Below are 13079 nucleotides of genomic sequence, written 5' to 3'. Positions count from 1 at the left end.
ATGGCAAGAATTGGCAGGAATTGAGCTCTAAATATTGGCATCGGGAAAAGTTGAAAAATGAAAATGGGTGGTGGTGGGGACATGTACATTATTAATATAGGTAATTGTATAAAAATAGAATGAACTATTTACAATAATTGGACAAATATTTATAATAAGTTACGTAATTTGTAATAAATAGACAAGACTGACTGTAAAAAATATTTTTTTTTTTTTTTAGATAGTTGTATAAGTAAAGTGTTTTAATTAATTATTAGTAAACAAATAGTTATTATATAAATAATTGTATACTCGTCCAAAAAAAGATTGTATTGGTCTGAAACTTGCACACTGATGAAATCATATGACAATAATTCTTAATAATAGAAATAAAAATATTATGAAATATTTTTGGGGCAATAAAATATATTATATCAGGAGTGTTGATGACAAAAAAAAAATAGATGGTTAGAAATGCTTCTAGAGATTAATAAAAAGGTGGACTACGCTGGAAAGGACACGAGGAGACGAAACTCATTATACTAAGTACAGTGTACAACTATGTTATCCATAAATTTGTATGTGGAACTAGGTAAAACCAGAATATACGAGGTGGTAAGATATAGTTCAGAGTAGGTGGAAGTATTATGAGGTGGATCAAATCGGAAGACTGGTATTATATTTTATTGGTTGTTTGGGAAATGATTGTGATCTTATAGTGACTGGATAAACATAAATAAGAAGAATAATAAGAATAAAAATGAGAAAATGATTAAGTATTTCCAAACAAATTAAAATGTTGATATACTCGTATATTACGTATTTATAAACTATTTTAGCTGATAGGAAACGCATATGTAATACTAAACATTTAGTAGAATTCAATGACCTATCACCTATGAATGAATCATTTGAGATTAATGAACTAATAAATTAACCAATTTTTTATGGTACTTAATCAAGCTTAGTCTTATATAATTTTGTTTGAATAATTTTATAATTGAATAGCGATTCTAGCTACATGTGCTGAATTTCCAAGTAAGTTAATTGTAATTAACAAATAATTATTTTTATTACATGATTTATGAAGTATATCAGACATAATTATAGGCAATTTATAAGCATTGAATATTATGATCTTAAAAGTAAACTTAATAAGAACTTAAGAAATTTTAATTGTACATTCCTACATGGCTGACATTGATATTTGAGCATAATACAAACAAATATTTTTTTAATTATTTAGTATTTATTTTACGAGTAACTTACTGAAACCAAAACATTGGATGGATGGTAAAATGTAGGCTGTATTGCACTTCTAGGACGCCTTTTCCCATAAAATACTCACAAGTTTTTCGTGAAATTGATTTATTATTTTATTCGTATTTTGAACTTTTGTTTCTGCCAACATAAAATAAGTAATTCATATATCAAAGTGTGTTTAAATGTTTAATATGATACTTTATGCGCTTATACCTCAGATCACTAGCCTAACTAATCACGCATTAGCTCATAACTTTAATTCGTTTCATTTTAAATTATTAAACAATTCATTTTTTTTTATTATTTAATTAGACATAAAACAGTGTAATATTTTAGTCAACAAAAATGTCGAGTTTAAAGTTTTTTACTTTATGATTATTATAAACCATATAATTGACTATTTATACTACTTATAATTTTGCATAATTGTGTCGAGCACAAAAACCATCATCTTATCTAAATGTTTATTTAAATGGAAAACCGTTAATAATACATATTTTGTACGAAGACAACTAACATATTGTTATATTGGCTGTTGAGATGTATAACATTTATACTTATTTTATGAATCATCTCACCCCTACAACCTTCTCCCTTTCCATAGGAAATTCACGATGTCGCGGGTTTAGATCCAAAAGGTTCTATGTAAATATTTTATGAAATTCACTTTTTCGTTATATAGGCTATGAATTTTACCGCGCTTTTTTCCAGTTATGGTAAAGATAAATATGTTAAGAATCAAAGAAGTTATTCAGTGCAAAAAAGTTCTATCTATCTTCAAAATAACACTCTTGCGAAATATAGATAGAACTGTACTTAATTTATTTAATGTTAGAACAAAAGGGTTCTATCTAAGTTAAAAACTATTTTATTGGGAACAAAAAGTTCTATGTGTGATTTTTACTACCACGCGTACAATAATTTGTACAATAATAATATTATTGTGAATTCATAATGCGTCGCAGTGGTCGGGCGGTGTGTAAAAGTTTAATAATGTTATAAATATACATATAAATATTTACTATAATAACATATTCTTTGGGATATTCCATTGTTCAACGTTTGCTCGCATTTTGTTATCATATTAAGTTTATATATTAAATAATTATAATATTTTAAATAATGTTTACAACAATAATAATATAATTTTGATAATATTACGACGCATTGATTTGACGGTGTTCTTAAATAAAATAAATTAAGTAAGTTTGGGATCAGTATACATTATTTTGTATGCTAGGTTGGTATTACTATGTAGAAGAAGTTCTATGTGGTACAATACTTTTATTTATATTGTTTGCAAAAAGCTTCTATCTTATATTTGATTATTAATTTTTGGGCTAAAAGGTCCTCTAGAACTATTTGGTTCCAAGTTTGGTTTTATCGATATTATTTGATTAACAAATTCCTTTTCAATTAACTAATGAGATAATATAAATTCTGATTTAATTTAAAAATGTTTGATCATTTATACAGCCAAATCAAATAATTATAAGCTGAAAAATATTTAAATACATTTAAATTGGCTTTTCTGAACAATTTCAAATTTACACATAGAACCTTTTGGATTCAAACCCGCGATGTGCAGTATTAACGTAATAACACAATAAATATGGGTTTATTGACGTTAATTCTTCAAACACCCACCGTATTTCATCCTGAGCTATTTTATATAAGTACAATCACTAACCTAACCAATTCGACCAAGAAGTCTTTGATTAATTAAAAAATGTTTGTCATTTTCAATTTTCATTATATTTAAAGCATTAACATGTGCAATATCAAATAAATTATTCAGTTTGTTTATGAATTTTGTTTCTTTTAATTTAAATGAATCACCTAACTTTTGTGAATTTTTTTGTAGAGCACGCCGTTCTTCGTACACATTTAAAAGTTTATCAATACAATGTTGAACTGCTCGGACAGGAATTTGAGCTTTTTCCCAAAAAATATTGCATTCACGAACAGCTAACGAAGCACTTTCTCTCGTATTAAGTTTTACTGTTCTCACATTATAAAAAAATACTGAAAGCACTTGTTCAATGGACGGGAGTTTTGAGCCTAGAATTTGGATAGATGGTGACCCAATCAAAAATATTTGTTCATCAGCTCGTAATTTTCTAGACATATTTGCAAAACAATTACCAAAAAAAAAAAAAAACGACGTACACAACTAATCACGCACCGTAACGAACACGACTACACGATATTATTAATAAAAATATATCGGATCGTAATCCGTATCATTTTTATCTAGAAAAAATACGATAATATTCAACATAACGACGTTTGTACTGTTCAAATAATCTGATGATTTCTATAATTGTGTCCAATGTTTATTTATAAAAATTCATAATATAATTTTGAGAAAATAGTACTTTCATACTGAAAAGTCAATATATATTGTAAATTATAATAAATACGAAGAAGTATGTAAGAACGTAATTTATAGACAATTTTATTATATTGTTTATATTTAAGACATAGGTATCTATTATGTAACAAATTTTAATTTTCATTATTGTTATTAAGATATATATAAAAATGTAAAATATTTCATTAAATTATGAATGAATTAATATACCTATTCAAATTTCAAATTCAAGTCGGCACGGGTTAACCTTAATAGATTGTCTTGAAACTTTTTGTGGTTCATTTTTTCATGAATATACACAAATTAAGTGGGTGACACCGACAAAAAAAAAAAAAAAAATTAAGGGACACCCTAACAATCATACTGAAAATAATGCTACCGTATGTTAGTTGATTATTGTTCAAATAAAACATTTAATAAACTCATCATTAGAGTATAGATAGGTATGCATGTACTAGGTTTCTAAGTAAAGGCTTGATAACTGCATTGGGGGACATTTACATTACAAAAATAAATGTAAATAATGATGTTTTGTATTAATCTATAAGAATACTACTATTATTAAATTTCAGATGATGTAAATGCTGACATAACAAAAGTGGCCTATACAGGTATTTATTTTAAATACGTATGAGTGTTAGTTCTCCTCTCCCCATATCTGTGCTCTGGATGCCTGTAATGCAAACCACGAACTTAAGTGTCATATTCTGTACATTTTAAACTTCTCCTTCGAAAGAGCATTCATAAATGTCCAAAGTATCTTTACTCAATATTAAGAAAATTCATTGATATTATAGCTATAAAATTGAAACATTTAGATGTTTCACAAATTAATTTTATTACATTAGTTTAAATTGCATATCTACCTACTAAAATAATATAATATTTATCAATATTTGGTACAAATATATTAGTTGGTAAATATAATATATCTAGCTTTTCTATTTGACTATTTATTATTGTAGTTAATCAATTCTCTTTATTTTTAGATAACCTAAGTACGTATTTTCATTATTTTTTGTGTTGATAAAATGTTATTAATTAATTAATTCAATTATTATTAAATCTCATAACCAGTGTTGGGAAAAGATAACCAAAATATCATCTGGATAAGATAACAGATAATTAATTCAACATTTATCTAGATGAAAATACACATACATTTATCTAGATAAAATAATAGATAAATTGTTTTTAAATTACATTATAAATAATCTAATTTATTAGTAATTACTAATTAGGTAATATTTATTAATTAATAAATTCTTAACGTCATTTCTCAACTAAAATAATATACGATTTAAGTTTTTAATACAACTTGAGTAAAAATAAAATAGCAAAAAAAAACTGACAATGTTTCAGTAAACAATTCTTTTTTTAACTATAATAATATTGGAATTTGGAACCACTACTCGGTTCTAGAAAATTATTAGTTATTTCAGTATTTAAAAATAATCTTAATATTACATTATTTATCTAGATAAATTACCAAAGATAACCATTGTATTTATCTAGATAATATAATTAGATGGTTTAATTATTTTTATCCATATATGATAATTCAAGAAACAATTTTATCTAAATAATTCCCAATACTGCTCATAACCTACAATAAAATCGTAATATTTTGGTCAATAACTAAAATTTTAAAATTACATTTTTCTTCTTTGGCTTATAACACTTCATTTAGCATCATCGCCAACTCTTTCGCTCTTTCGCCTCTTTTTATCTAACACCATTAAGCCCTAATCCCCCCCCCCCACCCTAAAGAAAAAATCTCTATAAACACCTAAACATTTTTTAAATTTAGTTTTAAATTCAATATTATTAAAGTAAGACTATAGTATTCAACATTAAACTTTAGCGAGGTTTCTGATAGAAAATCGGATCTAGTTGGTACTTTTTTATGGTTGTGCTTGTGGTGGTGGACGAGGGGTCAAAGTCTGTTAATACAACAACTGAATAAATACAACGATAATTAAAAAAAAAAAGTACAACACTGGTTAGTTTCTCTGCTGTGTAATAATAGATTTGTAGTGTACCCATCGCTATTGATTCGGAATAGATTTGTGATATACGAATGTATGTGTTAATTTTATAATAAAATTAAAATGTTTTAAATGTTCTATTAACCATTTAGTTATGATAGATTGAAAAATATTTTAAGATTCCAAGAAGATCCATGAATATATTGGTTAAATAGTTGTGCGTGTGTGTACGTTTCTTATGAACTTATAATTTTTGCTATAATATGTTTATATAAGCATTTTCTGAATTTTATACAAATTTCGAAAATGTTGGCTCTTTTTATGTTATAATACACAATTGACGTATTGTATTGAAGTATAATAAAAAGTTATTACTATATTTCTATAGTTAAAAATCTAGATAATTATTTAAAAATAAATTCATCATAGTTCATAAATCACAAGACGTTCTTACTCCAATAAAAAAAAAAAAATTGAAAATACTCTAGTGTCGTGGAGACACTTGTGGTTAGAAAACCATCAATACATGACTTTATCTACTGATATTCGTAGGTAGGCAACCATCAATATGCGGAATTATATGCGACTGGTGGCAATACCTAGTTATTACAGGCGTCGATGAATCGTTGGAACGGATATATGTATATGCCACTTGTGGTATGACCGGGAATGTCAAGACCTCTGAGGGAGACACCTGCCCTTCTTTTTCTTGAGGTTGAAAATTTGTTACCATCTGTCACTTTGAATGTTTTGTCTTGAAGGAATCATCTAAAGAGATTGATAATTGATGAGGCACGTCTGTCGTCCATAGTTAGAAGCTTAAGTATAAGACCTTCATGCCAGAATTTATCGAAGGCTTTCTGGATGTCCACAAGGTTGCCGCTGTTTTGTGCCTAATATTCAGTTTGTCTGAGTTACTACATCTATTACATTTATAAATTGTAGGGTCGTACTGTATTCCGAACTGAATTTGTATTGCTCTGGATGCATTTTTGGCATGATATATATTTTTAGTCTTTATAGAAGACGTTTTTGCTTATTGTATTAAGTAGAGAAGTTGGTCTATGATTTGTTGGATTTTTTGTGTCTTTACTCAGTTTTGGCAGCATCATGATTGCTGCATCTTTCCATAGCTTTGGAATGTATTCTAATCTGGTTGAGGCATTGAATATTTGGATAAGATAGTACGTGAGCTCCTTACCAGCATGTTTTAAGGCTTAGTTAGAGATTTTGCTAGTCCCAGAGCACTTTTACTTGGAAATCTGTGAATTGCTTCATTTACTTCTCCCGGAGAGAAATAATGATTATTTGAAGATTTCCTTCTTGATATTGAAGTAGATGAACTGTAGGTGGTTTGCGAATATACCCTCTATTTAGTTTATATAATTTAGACCAACCTTGAATATTGAGTTCTATTGAACGTTGACCATTCATTATCTATATGCGAGTGTAGTATTACTCTGACTAGTGATTTTCATTTATAGAGGTACTTTTATATGGTTGGGTCCCTTAAATTCCGTTTTTTTCTTGATGTGGTTTTGAATAAAGTTTGTTAGATAATTTTTTCTATCTCGGGTTGAGAAGATGGATGAGATTTTTTGTGAGATGATGGATGACAGTTGGTTAATCGCGTTATCAATCTGATTTTGTGAAGTCATTTTGGAAAGTGAAAGTATAAATATCCAATTTCTCCCTTGAATAATTCCCAGTTTGTTACGTACTGAGGTTTGGGATGATTTGTGTGATCTTAGTTTAAGAATATGCCCAATAGTATTGGGGTATGATCAGAAGACAATTCAGAAGTGAGGTTTTAAAGTAGTAACCAATTTTTACTGTTTGCATAATCGCCATAAGTATCGAGTATTTCAGGATAGTGTCTGATGTCCGTGGGGTATCTTGTTGGCGTAGTTAGGGCAGCTAATGTTGTGTCAATTCTGGAGTTAAGTATTTTGCCTGCTTGGTTTTTTTTCGCGGCTGTTCTATGTTCTATGTTTTGCATTTAAGTCCCTTGCCATTATCACATTCTGGTATGTGCCAAGAAGATTTTCAATATATTTAGTTTGAAGTGGAGTACCAGAATTTTTATAGACTGAAATTAAACGGATATCAAACGATGATCCAATTTTCATGAAGATGTACTTTTACGTGGCTGAATTTTGGATTTACCAAAATAGCAGCTGTTTCACCGTCTAGCCGTATACGTAATAAAGTTTGGAAGCTTGAATTTTTGTTGGATAACAGGTGAGTTTTGTTTAGTAAGATTATATAAATTCTCATTTCTTGAACTAGATTGAGAAGTTCAAGGTTTTTCCAATTTACGTCTTGACATTCAAAAACATGATTTTTATGTAATTCATATTTGGTTTATTATTAGGTAATTATGAAAGTATTTCCACTATGGTGGATATAATTGTTTTCAAGTCATTGCTCGGGTGAAGTGTGTTTTTATTTAAACTAAATGTCTCTACATGTATGTGTGGTGTGATTGGCAAATTTCAACCTTTATGCCACTCGAGAATCACATCAACTACTACGTGTTTTCATATTTTTTTATTTGAGTATCGCTCGTCATATTATGTTTTTATACACACCATTACACAATGGTATTGCTGGGGTTTTAGTTCTACTGTACTCCGTTACATTATTTATGTAGGTCACGAATTTAGATTTTGATGGTACTTTATACATTTTAATAAATATCTCAAATAACTTTAATCCAGTAAAAATTTTGAAGTATTATTGTATACATATTATATATTTAGTATTTACAATGTGCCTTGACTCACTTGGTCTCATTTATTTAATGCGTTGTAAACTTAACATGGTTTTTAAAGTAGGTATCATGTGCAAGGGAGCTTCCTAAAATCATAAATGGGTACCAAATGAACATTTAAAACCGGAGAAAATACTTATTATTACAAAACCATCGATAACCATAATCAAAACTAAGCTCGATTGCAAAATAAAATATCTAACTAAATGTTTAAAACAGAAAAATAACAAAACAATAGTCATAATACATTTTTTGTACGAAAAAAAAACGTTAATAAAGAATACTAGGTACTTGAAACGAACACATATTCGTTTTAAATTATATATTATTTGTTCTTATAGGAAATCATAGTGGTAAGTATTTATGAGATGTATAATTAGTCTTTTTAAAGGACGTAGGGTAAAACATTTAAATTATCATCGGTTCTTTTGACGAAATTAAATTAAACAAAATCTGGAGAAAATTCAAGAAAATTGCATACAAAAATTTGGAACTAAGTTTTTTGGATTGGAAAATAGTCATGAAATAGTTTGGTATTCTATTTAAAATCTAGATATTGTATTCAATTAAAATATTTTTATATTCACATTACTAGACATTTTTATATTGAATGACTAGTTAATCCTGCATGGCGTTTCCCGTGACTAATTAGTGGCCGGTGGATTTATGCCCTGTGAAACTCCTTTAAATGTCAGCACTAAAATATTTAGATTTTTAATACAGTTATTTTGCTTATTTTAATCAAACATAAAATTTAGCGGATACTCAGCGTTTTCTAATACACTAAAAAATAAATATCTTTTCTTGAATGCCACCAACTGAAGATCGATTCTTTGTCCCGATTGAGCCGCTCATAAACGATTACCCTCAAGCTGGTTTTCTTGATTTTGAGAATTTTCAACCACTCTTGCTGTAGTAGCTCTGATTCGAACTTGTTCTAGGCGTTTTTCATGTTGTTATTTTGTTTCAGCGGTTCTTGAATGTTGATCTCTCAGCTGCTGTGACTCCAAACGCACTTCCCGTTGCATGGGCTTTTTGGCTGCTATTTTCGGTGGCATTTTTGATATTACGTTTTATCCATGTAATAAACAAAAATAATAATAATAATCTCAAAACCCCTGTTTGAGAACATCCCCAAATTCGACCTTTTGTTTACCTTTTTCGCTGCCAATCGTCTACCCAAGGTCTAATCTATCTCTGTACCAAATTGAATTGTAATTGTATGAACGGTTTAGGAATGCATAAAGGACATAGTCAGGCTAAAACATTTTTTGTCTTTTATATGTTGTTTATACGTTGAATTTCCATATAAATTGTATTATATAAATGCATTTATTTCTCGCGTAGCTGTACGGTCGCCAACCATGATTCAGTAACGCTGTCAACAACGGGTGCATTAAATCTACGAATGTTTCTCCATCTGGTGTTATATCTGAATTGAATAGCGTGATCGTTACTTTGTAATTTGTGCATGTGTGATTTGAAAAATATGAAAAATTCATTGTTCTCATTCAATAAAGCGTCCAGATCACCGACGATTCGACTGGCAAAAATTGAATTAAGGTTATTGTATCTACAACATGTATCCACGAGGATTGGCGAGTGCATTTTCGGAGTCCTCACCGCCCATAAAGTAAATTTGTAAAAATGTATTTGGTTCGTTTGGCATTGGTAGCAATAAGCTCAATTTGTGATAAACTTGGCCTTTGATTTTGAATGTTGGATTAAATTGTTGACCATTTGCAGCATTATTTTTTAACTATTTCTGTTTCTCCAAACGATGTCATTTGGAAACATGAATTGAGTGTTCGAATTGACTTCAGAAACAGGTTAGAATCTGGATCTGTTCCGATAAGTAAACAGTTCAATAGCGGTCAGGCGGTGTTTCAATTTCCGGTAGTTGCACTTTTCCTAACGTGCTGGCTGGCTGGCTGACTCATTTTTGAATTTAAGCGCATTATAATGCAGACATTCCTTATCCAGAGCACTACCAATCTCTACTTTCGAATGAGCATAATATTCAATATCGGGCACATACTCGAATGCTAGACGAAGGAATGAATTGGATGTAAATACTTCATGTACTTTTTTCCGTTGTCGGTCATTTGCTCTGCGTGTGTCAACTACGAATCGACGAGCTTGTCTTTGCTCTACTTGTCGTTGTTCATTGTGTTCAGCCCATTTATCTTATGATTGATATTCACGCAATTGCGCCATAGTCACACGAACATTCGTATTATCGGATTGGCTTTGTTCTCATGGTTATAGCTACATTTGTTCTACGACGAAAATTGGCACTCTAGCGTCTTTAACAAACAAATAGAAAATATTCAAATAAAAAAAAAATAATAATAAATAAATATTATTCTCAAATCATGTAATCCATAGCAACCATTAATAAAAAAAATTGCTATCGTGAATCTCAAAATTCCTGTTTCAGTACTTCCCGAGGGTGATAAATTCCCTTTTTAAATTAGCCTAAAACGTATTCTAATACATACCAAATATACACAGAATTTTTGATCAAAATTGGTCAAGCCATTTCGGAGAAGTTCAATAACAAACACTGTGATACAACATTTTCATATATTAGAAGATAGATATATATAGAGACGATAGATATTAAGAACCAATATTTTAATAAGTAATAATTATTGATTAAATGTTATATTAAATAGTAAATTGATTATGTAATAATTTATTGATCTCAATCCCAATTAAATCATAAGCATTTAATATATTTCTAGTTGTATACTATAGATAGTTCTTATTTTGACAACTAAATATTATTTTAACGTTTTATTGATGGTACTAGTAACTTAAATGTCAATAATTTATTTTTATTTTTTTTGCCTTCAGCTATGGCCAATAGCTATTGTAGAGGTTATGGTTTGTAGGGTTGTTAAGGTTAGAACGGTTCTTATGGTTGGTTGGCCACATGTGAATGTGAAGCACCCGTCTGGGAACTAGTGGCAGTGACCGGTGTTCACTCTCAGATCATAATGTATGACTGATTGCACCCACCACTTCTATAACTTTTTTTTATATTTAATACATTTTGAACCACTTGGCATACAAATTATTCACGCTGAATCCAACTTTTATTTTTAATTAGCTACATTATTCAGTACGTATTTTTTTTTGTATTTCATTGTATTAAAATGTGGGTAATAAAGTACCTACCGATAACTTTATTTGATACGGTGCTCATAAGTCATTGTATAATATATCACCTACTTTATTTTCACAATAATATTGTCATTCGAATTCTACAAGAACATGATATTTAAATGAAAAATATTACATATAATTGTTGTAATTTTGTCGTTATTTATTACATTTTAATTTCCAATTATTGTGATAATGAAAATTGTAGTCCCTTACGTTTTATTTACTTAAATATGCTTTTTCAAACCAAATAATATAAATAATCTATTGCAACTGACATTGCAGATTATACTTGAAACTTATGAATTAAGATGATTTACAATTTATTTAATCAACAGCAAAATTTGAAAAAAGCAATGATTTATTAATTTTTGAAATACAAGTATTTATTTAAGTTTTATATACTTATTATTAATAGCTTATTATTTATTATTATAATTTTGTCTAGCTGCTATTAGTACGTATATTTTATTAAAATCTATTCTCTTATTCATTCAGTGTGAGGCTTCATGATTATAAATTATAATATTAGTTATAATACTAATTATTATTTCATCCATTATCTTCAATGTATATTTTTTTATTAGAGTACATTAGAGTACATGTTGTTCATTAATTCTTATTCGAAGTATGACAATTTGTTTTACAAAAAGTCAAGTTAAAAATGAAATTTTCAATTACTGGAATATTTTTATGTTTTCATATTAGAATTTAACCTGTGAATTCTATAAACAAAAAATTAAATACCTTTCAAATGTAAAGCACATGAAAGAACAAAGGTATTTTAAAATATACTATACTCTTAATCAATATACACAATAAACATAGCACCTAATATAATACAGGCAGTCAATATTTTTAAAATCTAAACATCAGAGTGCATATACATTTTCATTAGCGCCGGAGAAAATCAGAGGGGTCCATCACATTGAACGCCACTATAAATTTAATATTGTGTATAATTGTATTATTAATAACTTTGGTTTATTAATATATATATTTTTGCAGACGTAATTAGTAAGTATATTATTTTATGTTTATTGTCTTATTTTTACTATGCCTCTTCTAAAATAATTAAATGACAAATACAAATCTTGTGGACTTATAAACTACTTCAAGTGATGCCTGTTCAAAAACTATTCTTGAATACACCGGTATCTTGAGCTAAGCTGGTCGAAGTTCCCACACAACATACATATATTTATTTTAAGTACAATAAATATTTTTAAAAAAATGTTGGTGATTAATAAATATTTAATTGTTATTGATTTTTCATTTTTAAATATTTTATCAATGTTTAATAAACTACATTTGAACCATTTGGAGTTTTACGATAAATATTTCTAAACAAATATTTAATTTTTATTAACGACTTACGTTAATTATATATTGAAAATTATATATCTAATAATGGTTAATTTATTATCATCAATAATTATATTATATATATTATTCTTCCTAATTAAATAGAGAAAATATTTATTGAATATTAGAGTTACAGTGGACTATTTTTACCACTTGTAAAATAAAATAT

At 28.1% G+C, this 13079-nt stretch overlaps 1 long non-coding RNA gene across 1 annotated transcript; it reads left to right on the top strand.

Moving 5' to 3' along the window:
* Window positions 1-225: 225 nt before the first annotated feature.
* LOC107882316 lies at window positions 226-11857 on the top strand. Its single transcript, XR_001678685.2, has 4 exons — window positions 226-1017; window positions 4189-4227; window positions 4606-4614; window positions 8719-11857. It is a non-coding gene; the product is annotated as an uncharacterized LOC107882316 (long non-coding RNA).
* The last annotated feature ends 1222 nt before the right edge of the window (window positions 11858-13079 follow it).

The sequence above is a fragment of the Acyrthosiphon pisum genome, chromosome A1 (genome assembly GCF_005508785.2).
Source record: "Acyrthosiphon pisum isolate AL4f chromosome A1, pea_aphid_22Mar2018_4r6ur, whole genome shotgun sequence".
NCBI classification, from domain to species: domain Eukaryota; kingdom Metazoa; phylum Arthropoda; class Insecta; order Hemiptera; family Aphididae; genus Acyrthosiphon; species Acyrthosiphon pisum.
This window is presented reverse-complemented; position numbering and strand designations above follow the sequence as displayed.